We start from the raw sequence: 13,756 nt of genomic DNA, 5'->3' as shown, positions 1-13,756 counted from the left end.
TCAGCAGAATGTGCTGCCAAAGCCTAGCCAACACAGAGAACCACAGACATTTACAGCACAGAGCGAGGCCATTCAGCCCATTGTGTCTGTACTGCCTCTAATCTAACCACCTCCAAAACTAATCTACTGCCCTGCTCTCTCCCCATAACCCTGCATCATCATCCGCTCCAAGTGTTTCTCAAAGAGACATACCTGTTCCCTGACTGAAGACAAACCCAACGCAAACCCAGAAAAAGCTGAAACAGTAAGGAGCAGGGCCTTATTTCATTTACAACTCTTAACATTAGTTCGCACATTCCCATTGAGAGATGAACAGCAACATCAAACGTCTGTGATGCTGCAAATATCATCTTTGGCAATGCTAGTATTGAAAAAAATGGTGTTGCTATCAAATAATCACATGCCCATTCCAACTTTGTATATGGCACAAAATCACTCATTTGCCTGAATAGTGAACATAATATTACTGTCTCATTAACCTCTGATTAAAGCTGCACGACACACAATAGATGTACCAAGATGAAAATCTGTCAGAAGACTTTTCCAATTTATAACAATTTGCATTTATACAGTGCCTTCAATGCAGAAAAACATCCGAAGGTGTGTCACAGCGGCATAATCAAAACACAGACCCTAAGCCAAAGGAGATATTAGGAGAGGTGAACAAAAGCTTAGTCAAACAGGTGGCTTTTAAGAAGGGCCTTAAAAGGAAGTGGGGAGGTTTAGGGAGGAATTTCCAGAGCTTGGGACCGAGGCGACTAAAAACACAGCTGCCAAAGGTAGAGTGAAAGAAGGGGAGACGTACATGAGGCCAAAGTCAGAGAGTTAAGCACAAGTTAAAAATGGCCACCAAATTAAACAATAATGACTAACAGAATCATGGGCCCAAGGAGCTTAAAAATCACAGTATGCATTTTCTCCAGCACTGGAAACAATGTTGACGTAAGATTTGTGCCAAATCTATCCACAATACTGAGAGGCACAAGTCTGAGATATACCTGTAGAAGAATAAATTAAGAAAGTACCTAATTTATTGTAATAATACAACAATCCACCTGTTTTTTCAAAAGGAGCCAAGGGGTGTTCCACATTCTCGAACTGTAATTTCTCCATCGAGTGAACCTAGCTGAAGGCCAAGGCCCATTGTGCAGGTCAACACAAAGTGGTTGAAAAATCGAGAAAGAATTTCAAATACTTTGAATTCCCCCCCTCCCCCTCCCCGCGAAGGTGCTCTCAAGATTCAATTGGCAACTTTGGCTGATCGACCATTCTCCATTTGAGAGTCTGATCAGTGAACATCAATAGATTGTTTGACTGTGGGAGAATTGCAGCAAAGTCCGATTCTGTCCTCATCCAAGTCCACAAAGCAGGTATCATTGGAAAGGGAAACCTTAACAGATCTTCCACTGCATCGTCCAGGGCACTGAGGCCAACATAGCTTGATCAGTTAGCTCAGCATAGACCAGGTGACCGATCCAGAGACCTTTGGTGGTCTGTACAGGTCAGTTTTGCAGCATATCATCCATTAACACATTAAGCAAACACAACCATTTCAGACTACACTTCCATAACAATTCATATTAGACATACAAATGTAAAATTTGAAATGTTTCAGTCTTTCTTTACTCCCTCCCCTTCACCCCATCCCAAAATTTATTCTCCTCCATCTACAAGATCCTCCACAGTTATGGGTCCTGGCCGTAGGCATCTCCACAGACCCAGGAATGAACCATAGACAGAGGGCTTTTGTTCAGCGACCCTTGGGAATTCCCACTGGGAATGTAATTATTCACAGTTTTGCAGCAAACAACATTTTTTTGTTCACAAATGACCACAATTTTCCAGGACATCATAATAGGCAATTTATCGGCCCATGCAAATTGCACAGCATCCAAAACTATGTCGTAGCAAACAGCAAAAAGAGCTGGCAAAAGCAAAACAAAATTAGTTGATTATTGTAACATCACTTCCAAGTTCTCTTTAACAACTCCTCCTGCGCCACTCAACTAAAACTGGCATCAAAACAAAGTATAGTCTCCTAAATAGCTTTTACATGAAAATTGATGGTGATATTCACTGAGAAATATACCAGAAAGTGGCAGGAATGGTTTAGAAACTGTTTCAATATGAACTTGTGAAATGGGAATGAAAGAATCTATTCTTCAAACATATCTGACAACAGTGGATAGCCACTCAAAGTACCTCAGCAACCCTGGCCTGCAGTGATTTCTGTACAAATCTATCAACTTCCTTTACAAGGGAGAAGAGCAGTTAGAAGTAGTTTCTGATTTTCATCAGGGATCTAGGCCAACACCCAGGCCCGTGAACAAGTTCCCTTTCGAGCCACACACCACCTTGACTTGCAAATATATTGTCTATTCCTTCATCGTCACTGGATCAAAATCCTGGAACTCCCTCCCCAACAGGGGCCTTCACCACACTGATTGCATTACCATTAAGTACCTCACTTTGACTTTTGGTTAAGGGCATGGATGCAGTTTTAAACAAACTTTTACAATGGGAGAGAGGTCACAAATTTCAAAATTTAGTCATCCAACATTCAAACTGGATAAATGTCGGAAGCATGGGAGAGGATTGTGATTCCCCTCATTTTTGTATTATTTGTATGTGCCCACACACATAGGTAAACGTATTCTCTGTTGTCTGTAAAAGAGAATGTCGGGGTCTCCGTTAAATCCGAGGACGAGCAGCACCCACATTTCCTGCTCATCTTCAGATCAGTTTTCTTCAGAGATTTAACATTTTCTGTTGTCAGGATTTTCAGGCAGGAGAAGCTGGCAGCATACATTTGAAACCATCATAACTTTTACCCAGTTCTTTTTTGAATTGTTCCAAAAAGCAGCAGTAACAGTGCGATTGCTTTCCAATGAAGTTAGCTATTGAAATGGTTCAAAATGCTGTGGCTTTAACAGCTGTGGCATTTTTACACACACAAAATCCTGGGGCATAACCTCTTTAAAATGCCACATCTCCAAAATAAAATTCAGCTCACAATACTCACTTTAGGACCAGTTTGGTGATGGTCTGCTCAGCTAATTGCTCCCCATATCCAAGGTTTTTTTTTAATTCAAAAAGAGATATTTGTTACACAAAAAAAGAGCAAAAAACAAAAAGGAGATACACAACACTTTCCTTTTGCTAGCCAAGTTTTATCATCAGTCTCAATTATACTGGATGGATTACTCCCTGTGTAGCAAGTGCTCTCATTAATACTAGATGGTTACTCCTAATGCAGTAGTCCCATTTATACAGGATGAGTTATGCCAATGTGGTAAAACAGGCCCAATTATACTAGATAAGTTACACCCAGTGCAGTAAAGTGGGTCCATTTATACTGGATCAAATTCTCCCAGTGTCGTAATTATCTACTTTGAGTAAAAGTTATTTTTGTGTCACTGAAATTATAGCTGGCGACAAAAGCATTTTTAAAAAGTCCTTAAATCCTAAAAAGCCACGTACTTTCTCTTATTTAATAGAGTTGCACTGCCTGTTGCCTGGATCACAATGTCTATGGAGAAGACCAATCCATTTAATGGTAAAGAAAGAGAATTTGATAGATTATGACTCACCGAAAGTATAGTTGCCATCCAGTTGCTTGAAAGGATTCAATTGTTAGGCTGCACCAACATTAGTGCTGCCTGTCCAAATTCTGTTCTAAAGTGCTTTTCAGAAGGTTAATCGGCAGCAAACCTGCTTAATCTGCACCTTCAGTCATAATCCCCCAAATCCTCTTTTGACAGTTGACTTTGAAGACTGTGACTCCCATGCATACAACAGAATGTCAAACATCCAGCAGAAAAAATTACCTCACATTCCTTTGATTCCTAAACACAAGAAAGATTTCTATTAATGTTCCTGAAATATCCCGTTTATTTTTCATAAATGGTCGTTTGATTTCTGAGTGGACGTTTGACCAGCTTCATGGTACACTGAATATTTGAATGTTAATGCTTTCAACTCAAGATAAGTCACTGACTCTACAATGGTACAATTCTAAAAGGGGGGGTGCAGGAACAGAGAGACCTGGAGGGTTTATGTACAGAAATCTTTGAAGTTGGAAGGACAAATTGATAAAGCTGTTAAAAAAGTATACAGGATCTAAGACTTTAAAAATAGTCTTAGAGTACAAAAGCAAGGAAGTTATACTAAACCTTTATAAATCACTGTTTGACCCTCAGCTGGAGTATTGTGTTCAATTCTGGGCACCACATTTTAGGAAGGATGTCAAGGCCTTGGAGAGGTTGCAGAGCAAATTTACTAGAATTGCACCAGGGATCTAATAGAGGCATTCAAAATTATGAGGGGTTTTGAGAGAGTAAATAAGGTGAAACTATTTCCAGTGGCAGAAGGGTTACTAACCACAGGACACAGATTTAAGGTAATTTGCAAAAGAAATGAGAATTTTTTTTTCCACACTGCATCTTATGATCTGGATGCACTGCCTGAAAGGGTGCTGGAAGTAGATTCTATAGAAACTTTCGAAAGATAATTGGATAAATACTCGAAGGGAAGAAAACTGCAGTTCTATGGGGTAAGTGCAGAGGAGTGGGACTAATTGCATAGCTCCTTCAAAGAGCCGGCATAGGCTGAATGGTGGCTTCCTGTGCTGTAAGATTCAATGATTCCAGAGTTGAGTATTTTCCTTGGCTACACTGTATACACATTTTAGATCTTGGTCTTTTGATAAATCAGGGAACATGTTAAAATCCATCCTCTGATTCTTTCAAGCCTCTTTTACATTGGTGCTTGTTTAGTTCAGAATCTGGGAGAATGGCATTCAAGAGCTAGCTCCTGGCGTTTACATTGCTAAATCTGGCTCCTTATTCTCAGCCGTGGAATCCTAGACTCAGTTTTTAATTGGTCCACAATGCGTCATTGGGATTAAAAAAAAAGATTTAGTAATGCAAGCACAGGGAGCCAGAGAAAAAAAATAGAAGAATCCAAACTAAACGAGTGCCGGTATAAAAGAGAATATTATGAGGAAATGCTAATCGCATGTTCATTCCGTGCTGCATTCCGCCATTTGCTATATTGAATCGGGTTGTGTTGTAGGCGTCCAGACGCATGCCTGCATTCGGCTGATTGCATATGCAAATCGGGTAGTGGGGCTAATGCGTTTGAGAAACTGGTTTGCGAACGACTGCGCATGCGCAGTTTTTTCATGCGCTCAGCACCCAAATCAGCAGTCCTTAAAGGCCTGTCACCCAAAAGGTGTGTTTATTGTTTTATTACTTACCTTATTGTGGAGCCAGGCAGAGCAGGAGGGCACCTTCCGGTTCCATATTAAAATCATGGGGGCTGTCGGCCACTGCTCAACCCACCCACAGATGCCTTCCTCAACCCACCCCGGACGGACTCTGCAGAGACCCTTAGCCAATCTCGTCTGGTCCAGGCACCGGCCTCATTGCACACGGGCAGCGTGTCCTGCACCTCCCGATTTGGGCCTGATCCAATGGAATTCTCTGGCAGTTGGCTGTACGGTTTTAATATAAAATAAATTGGGAAGTCTCAACCAAGCTCCTAGTGAGCATTGTCCACAGCAACAGAACTGCCTTAAATGTGCTAAATGGCAATCAGTCCGAGGTGCCACAGAATGCCTGGTGTGGGATTCTGGGGATGGGAAACTAGTTAAGTATAGTCTTCCCTTCTCAGGTTAAGGGCAAGATGCCTTGGTGGTGTAGACAAAGGGAGGTCGCCATAGAAGACTCTTCTACCAAAAGCTTGGGAGTGCTCAAAACGAACACTTGCCATTTGAAATGAGAAAATATTCTGTTTACCTGCACCAATATCCTATAGTTTGAAGAATTATCAACCATTTTTAACTATTAAACTGCTTTAGTGTTAAAAAGAAAATGCATTGAGAGATTTACTTAGGATACAGTTTTGTAGAACTGGACTAGCAGGGGACAAATTCCTTGGTCATTAAATATTCCACTTGTACTCATGTTACCTTCAAAAGAATGAAATCCAGAAGCACGTTAACATTGGAAATGCTGGTGCCTATTCTGTAGGGTTAGTGCATTACCCTGAAATTAGCAAATGATATTTCTCATGAATTATTTTTGGAAATTAAGATATATCCTCCTGGAGTCCCCTCAGCACTTTCCTTCCTACCTCCAGTATTGACGTCAGTAACTCCTGCTTTAAAAGATTATGCCATTATCCTTGTAGTTTGATCATCTTTATTGTAAACGCGTCTGTGCTCACTTCCACGAATATATTGCACTGTGAAACTCTTTCACTTAGTGGGTTTTAAAGTAGTTGTCCAGTGCCAAATGGTTCGAGAATGAAAACTTGTGACTGAATTTCTTATTTTTATTAATCTTTTGACAAGTAGAATTATATAAAGTCCTTTTGTACACACAATGATGGAGAACAGCACACACAAAGGACTTCATACAGAACTGTAGGGCTCCGTGACTTTTACATTTCTTTCAGGAGTTGCCAGTGAAATAAACATTCGCTGTCTTACGCGCACAATCAACTCCTCTACTTTTCTGGCCAATTAAGCTTCCTTCCATTTGTCCAGGTCAGGCACAAACCAACTTCTAAATAAAAGTCCAATAATATTTTACTATTTGAACATTTCAGATTCTTCATACTGCATCCAAATCTATTAACAGGACAGTTTAAGAATATTTGGATGTTATTAAATAGTCAAATAATTGATCAATTAATTATAACTTAAGCAAATAAAATTGAATATCATCCTCAAAACAAAATAGAAACCTCAACATTTGTTCACTTTAGTGTTCTTTTTTGTCGGTACCTTATTTGGATGCTGAAAATCACTGGCATATAATGTACCTGACTGGAAGTCTTGGGTAGGTACAGTAATGTAAATTGGCTTATTGCATACAGTCTGAGCCAAAGAGGAATTCTTATTGTGTGCTTTGTATGCTCATACAATGTCACCAATTTACAATTTATCAAACATCATCAGATATAGCTCATAGTTTGATGGGTCAGTACAGATCAAGCTAAAACAGAATATCTAAATACAGGCCTCTTCACTAACCCCAAACTGAAATGTACAAGTAGATGTTTTTTGAAGAATTCGTATGCCCTTCCTCCATTTTCAAACTTATCACAATGCTTCCACCATCAATGGGATTTTTTTGTTGCAGAGAAGTATCTGATACTAGAGCACAATACTCATCAGGTCAGTCTTAAATTTCAGAAATGGAGACAAAAAATGTTTGTGTAAAATGTATGTCTTCAAAGGATACACGAGTTGTATTGATTCTACGGGGCTAAATTGGATAGCCCCTGAAAACAGGCGTGGGGATCGCGATGTGCAATTAACCTGTGCCGTTGAGTCAAATGTAGGCAGTATGCCAACATCAAGCTGCCAGCGCTAACTGTGCTGTTCATTGGCTGTACCAATCAGCAGGAGACCCAAAATCATAACTTCCTCGCGCCACTTAAAGCATGGGGACAGGAGGCCCTCCAGACACACAGTCAAAAGGGCAGTGGGAGCAGATAGCCACGGAGGTCAATGCCAGGAGACAAGCCCAGAGGACCTGGATGCAGTGCCGCAAGAAGTTCAATGACCTCACACAAGTGGTAAAGGTCAGTGAGTGCATCTTCAAATGCCATATCTCACCAACTGCAGCACTAGCCTCAGCCACTGCTCAATCCACCACACCCCCATCACTCACCTACCAACAATCTCAATCAGGACTCATACCCAACATATAGCTTCACCTCACCAACACACACTCAGCACTGCTGCAAGCTTCACATCCATATCTCTCAGCTTGCACACACTGCCAGCTGAATAGCCCTCGTTGCCCAGTAGGCACCCTTTGGTTTGGTGTGGTGGCTCAATGCAGATGGCACAGCGGATTGCCACAGAATGAATGCATCATGACTGCTGCCAAGATACCGGGCATTGACCTGCATGATTCGCTGCCTATGGTCACACACCAGCTGGACGTTGAGGGAGTGGAATCCGCTTTGGTTCCGGTATATGCCAGAGTTGGCATGTGGCACCTGCAAAGCAATGACCATGCAGTCAACGGCGCCCTGCACCATGTTGAAGTCTGCAATCCTAGCAAAGTCACATGCTCACTCTGGCTGCTGGTCTCTGGCAAGTCAGCTCTCTTTGAATACAGAGCCTCAGCAACCTCACTTACCCAACAGCGGACAGCAAACTGCGAGATGTTGCAAATATCTCCAGCTCCAGCCTGGAAGGACCCAGACGCATAAAAGTTCATCTCCATACTCACCTTCCCAGCCACTGGCAACACGGCCCTCACCCTGCTCAGAGGTTGCAGATGTGGTTGCAGCAGGTGGTAGATTTCAGTGAGGACGCTCTCATTGAAGCGCAGACGTCTGACACATTGTTCCTCAAAGGTTCAGGTTCCGGTAGGAGAATTGTTCCCTGAATACCCTGTGCGGATATGGCCTCTTGCTGAGACCCCTTCTCCCCCTCCTCCCTCTTCCAGCAGTTTGTCCTGCTCTGCGTGGACTCTGCTCATTTTCCCAGCCATACTGTATTCCAAGGAAAATGCCTACTATTGCACCCATGTCTGGGAGCAACTGGTTTGTGCAGAAGCCTTGAAGTCAGCAAAAAGTCCTTCAGCACCTGCCACACCACTCCCTGGAGACTTTTGCAACTTGAAATAACTATGGAAAGCACCAAACACTTGTACAATCGTGGCAACAGCCAGAAGAAATCAACTAACCTGGAAGTAGTTGATGATCCCTTTAAATAGTGCTGGTGAGGAGGGTGGAGGTCCTTCCTGTTGCTCAACACATGTTCAGCGGTGCAAGGTTGAGAGAAGGCATTGACTGGAGCGTTGAGCTCCAAAATGGCAGCGCTGGCGTCAAATCAGCACTATATACCGATTGACATCATGATCTGCCTACTCTGCATACTTACGATGGACGTTAGCCACGCACTCGTCAACGCCCTCACCACGATGGCGCCCAGTGCGATTCATGACAGAAGTATGTGTGCGGGCACATTGGACGCCATCTTGGTCCCCAAACGGCAATCATAGCGCTAAATAACGGGCACTATCCGGCCCAATTGCATGCCCTACATGTTTCAAAGCACTCCCAAACAAGAACACATACTCAGGATCAGCACTCACAAACAACTCAGTCACTAATACAATCAAAGACCATTTCCATGAATTTGGAATCATTAACAGCACAATACCAAATTTCACAGTGAATGACATAAATTAGATTTTCTCCAGGTATAATTTTAAAGGATTTTACAAGTTAATACTCCAACAAGGCTGCGGCAGCAATGCTTAAACTTGCAAAATTACAATTTCATGGCATTTTTTGGCCTCATCGTTAATATCTGGAATGATCCAATACTATCTCACAATTCATTGACTTCAGTTTTTTTAAGTATTCTTTCCTATAAAATATCCTGGGTTCCATTTTTTTTTAAACATTTAAAAAGAATGCAGGCAATGAATCCTACCCTTGCATACAATTGAAATGCAGTGCTTACACCACTCAAACATAAAGTATTTACCTCTCCCCCACAACTTAAAAATATATATATATTTCTGGCCACGTGATCTTTTTCTGGCTATTACGATGGTGCATGAATCATCCAAAATCTACAAGCCATGGCCATCGTTTTCATATAGACATTGTTAACCTCAGCACTGTAGTAATATCAAAAATATATCAACATTTGCCGTGTTAAAATATTATGTTCAAAGGACACTATGAACTGAACTCAGTTAATGAAAATAACTTCACACATGTATTAAAAGTGCAACTTGAGATCTATAACAGTTGTCTAACACCAAGGGGTCAAGAGCTTCCAGCTTTCAAAAAATGTTTCACACACTATGTTTTCATGTGAAAACACATAGAAGTCGTTGGTTGCAAGTAGAAAATACAGAGCCAATGCTTACCTCACCCTCATATTCACCACAGCTGGAGTCAACCAACTGGTACTTTTCCAAGTGGACAGGCAGTGAGTAGCTAACACATACTCAAATTCACTGGATTTACTTACACTTACACCGTGAAACTTTTTATGAGTTTTATTTTTAACAAATTGATTTCTCTTCCTCACCAGCTTTCAATTTTACTGACAAGTTCGAACTGGTTTCTTTCAGCAGGAACATGCAATTGCTCACGAGGTTGACTGCAAGAAGCTTTAAACTTAAGAAGTTACTTCCGTGTGAGACATCTTGAAAGTGCAATGAGAATACCAAATCCTTCTGAAATAATAAGTGTCGAATTTCAGGGCGAAGGCGGTTGTATGAAATTTACATCCAGGAGCTTCTTGATCCAGCACAATTTGCTTAATGCATCAAGAGTTTTGTGAAAGGGAGTCTCTCTTCGTGGCTTGCTGCATTTAATCACTGCCCTGGCTGAATAAGATACCCACTGTACTTACAGTCTGCTGGACAACAAAGAATCTCACAGCCAACTCAAAAAAACGAAAAGCAAGCCACGCACTGCCCCGATGGTACAGATGACTGGTCCTGATTATAGATTAACAAGGGTAGTCAGGAGGAGGGAGGGGGACAAAACACATAGTCATTTGCTACAATGAGCTCATTTATTCATTCTGGCATCTCATGTTGTCTTGTTTTGATCATCCACTCACATTCTAACTTTTTTCACTGCTTAATTTCTGAAGTTTGCTCAACTGCTGTTCAAGAGGTACCCATAATGAGCTAACCTGGAACTCCTTACACAGCAGATGGTAGCATAGCCTGCAATTAGTAATACTAGAGTGAGCTCAGGGCACTGAGTTTATAACAGTTTAATTTTAGTTAAAAAAAAAACAAAGACACATGCCACTTCAACAGCTCGAAGGAGATGAATTTCTATCGAATAAAAGCCCCTTTTTAAAAAAAAAAAGATACAGGTAATACTTGTTTTGGTATAAGCTAACTTGAGGCCTGCACAGAAGAGCGAGCATGATATTCAGGGAAGAATTTTAAGTTTGAGATTAAATTATTAAATATCCTGCATGTACATTATGACTGTGCATTTTTGAGGGGAGTGTGGTCTTTGCATTAGGCCGTTTGTCAAGTCAACTCTGTTGGGGAGAGACAGACAAACTCTCAGTTCAGCAATGTCATGCATCAGATCGCAGCTGATACTAGTCTTCAAGTAAAACATGCTTGTCGCCATAATTCTATCATCTCACCATCATGCCCTTATTGCATTTACAAACCTGATAAAATAACTTCACCAGTGGGCAAGCCCCAATTTGTTTCTGGAGAATCAGCAAGAGTAGCAGGGTATTTGAACTCTGTGCTGTTGTGTTGATGGGCTGTGCCACCTTAAACAGCAGGCCTTTGAAAACCATAATCATCTTTGAAATGTCAGTCATAGCGCTCATCATAGAATGGTTACAGCACAAGAGGCCGCCATTCGGCCCGTGCTGGCTCTCTGCAAGAACACTTCAGCTCCTCTCACTCCCCGATTTGCTGGGTTAGTTTCTTATTTCCAGAAAGGTAAGTGTTAACATCAGTTTATCAAAAGTACACTCACGCACACACTTCAAATCAAACACTTGCAATATGATTTAGAAATGCACTTCACTTACAACCAACAGCGATTATTGAAGACGGAATATCATCAGTAATATTGCGCCCGAGTGTGAATGAAGGTGCCTCTTTCGCCAATGACGGTGGGTTCTATTTTGAACTGGGTGCGATGAATATAAATTTTTAACTTCCAGATATCTGAGTTATCTTAATGACATCAGTGGAGCCAGGGGGTCGGTGCAATTAAAGCCAGGGATCCAGGTCTAAAATAAGCCATTAGCACATTATGTTACAATGATGTAACTCCAAATGCCGAAAAGAAATGTTGCCCTTTGCAGGCTACCATTATTCTTCAGAGTTCCAAACAACTGCTCTAATGTTTAAGCGCATTATTATTTAAAAAATTAATTGGATAATTTTAAATAAATGAAAAAATTAACATTTAAATTGCAAGGTTAGATTGTCTCTCTCCTCCACATCTCACAAGCCCTTTGCACCATTCCCTGCCCACAAGGGATGGCAGGTGCCCTGAGCTCGAGCCTGTAGCCGTATTGTTCTGTTATCAACCACTAGGAGGTATGCAAGTGCAACCAGGGTCACTTCCCCCGACCCCCAAAAGGTTCTTCCCTCATTGGCAAAATACCTGGCCTTCTGCAGCATCTCACTTAATTTACAAACTCCAGAAAGCACCCTGCTGGGGATCATCATGGACCTGCATGTAATTATAATGTGATCCAGAATGCAGGTGAACCAATCTTTAAGCACTGAACCACATAAAATGTAACCAAGGTAAACGCAGCATCCAAGTCTGGCTCTGATCCGTACAGAAAGCTACCGTGCTCGATCCCAGATCGATGCAGAGTTGGCAGACATTGGGTAGTGTGATTGGATTTATTGTCCGCGATACAGGATGGGGAGGTAAAAAATTATCAGATTTTTCCTGAAAGAAAATCAGGAGGTGTGTAAAACGGGCTGCTATTTCACGATCACCTGCTTTGCACTGAAGCCCACAGCAAATTTCAACCCAAATCTCTATTTATATAAAATAATGAATCTCCTCTATTGATGCTCATGGTCAGCCAGAGGAAACTGTGGGGCAGAAATTTCTGAATTTGTGCCACCACCAAAAGTTTCACCTATTCCTAAATGTGTATGGAGTGTCATACTGACTGCAGTTCCACCACATTTCTGGACATAGATACACCATTACGATGTTAAAGTCAGTAAAGCTTTTATACCAGAGCGTGCTTTTTTCTCAAAGATCAGCACAATATCTTCAGAGTCTTTTATACTACAGGCCAGGTCCTGGGACATCAACTAAAAAGAGTGCGGCTCTGCTAAATCTACACTGCAAGTTGCCCCATCGTAAGCTGTGACCAACTGTCCCATGGTCAAGCTCATGGTCTACAGGCCTGCCCATCTGTATGGCTCAGAGACATGGACCATGTACAGTAGACACCTCAAGTTGCTGGAGAAATACCACCAACGATGTCTCCGCAAGATCCTGCAAATCCCCTGGGAGGACAGATGCACCAACGTTAGCGTCCAACATCCCCAGCATTGAAGCACTGACCACACTTGATTAGCTCCGCTGGGCAGGCCACATTGTTCGCATGCTTGACACGAGACTCCCAAAGCAAGCGCTCTACTCAAAACTCCTTCACGGCAAACGAGCCAAAGGTGGGCAGAGGAAACAGTACAAGGACACCTTCAAAGTGTCCCTGATAAAGTGCAACATCCTCACCGACACCTGGGAGTCCCTGGCCAAAGATCGCCCTAAGTGGAGGAAGTGCATCCGGGAGGGCGCTGAGCACCTCGAGTCTCATCGGCGAGAGCATGCAGAAATCAACCGCAGGCAGCGGAAAGAGCGTGCGGCAAACCTGTCCCACCCACCCCTTCCCTCAACAACTGTCTATCCCACCTGTGACAGGGACTGTGGTTCTCGTATGGGACTGTTCAGTCACCTAAGGACTCATTTTGTGAGTGGAAGCAAGTCTTCCTCTATTCCGAGGGACTGCCTATGATGATGATGATGATGATGATGATGATGATGATGAGCCCACGCACAGAGATAAGAGTGGTGTCACATTCTATGAGATAGCCATCTGACTATTGATATCATGGAATAATGTCCGTGACATCAGGGGGGGTGGGGTCACGCGTTCAAAATCCAAGATCACCACACTGCCCCAATTGCAGGACTTTTACTGGCCAGCATTGCACTGGCACAGACAGCAAGAGCAAAGGGG

The 13,756-nt window shown here is 42.2% G+C and overlaps 1 protein-coding gene across 4 annotated transcripts in view; it reads right to left on the bottom strand.

Annotated features, from left to right (window-relative positions):
- rhbdf1a (rhomboid 5 homolog 1a (Drosophila)) overlaps nt 1-13,756 on the bottom strand; it is a 346,823-nt gene that overhangs the window by 272,063 nt on the left and 61,004 nt on the right. The window contains exon 1 of one of the 4 annotated variants that reach the window (XM_070901164.1): nt 3,591-3,611. The exons of the other annotated variants lie outside the window; for them this stretch is intronic. The gene's annotated coding sequence lies outside the window, so the exon portion shown is untranslated. Of the gene's footprint in view, nt 1-3,590; nt 3,612-13,756 lie in introns of those variants that run through there. 4 annotated transcript variants of the gene reach the window in all.

The sequence above is a fragment of the Pristiophorus japonicus genome, chromosome 15, assembly GCF_044704955.1.
Source record: "Pristiophorus japonicus isolate sPriJap1 chromosome 15, sPriJap1.hap1, whole genome shotgun sequence".
Classification (NCBI taxonomy): domain Eukaryota; kingdom Metazoa; phylum Chordata; class Chondrichthyes; family Pristiophoridae; genus Pristiophorus; species Pristiophorus japonicus.
The sequence above is the reverse complement of the archived record's forward strand: the minus strand, read 5'-3'. Positions and strand labels throughout refer to the sequence as shown.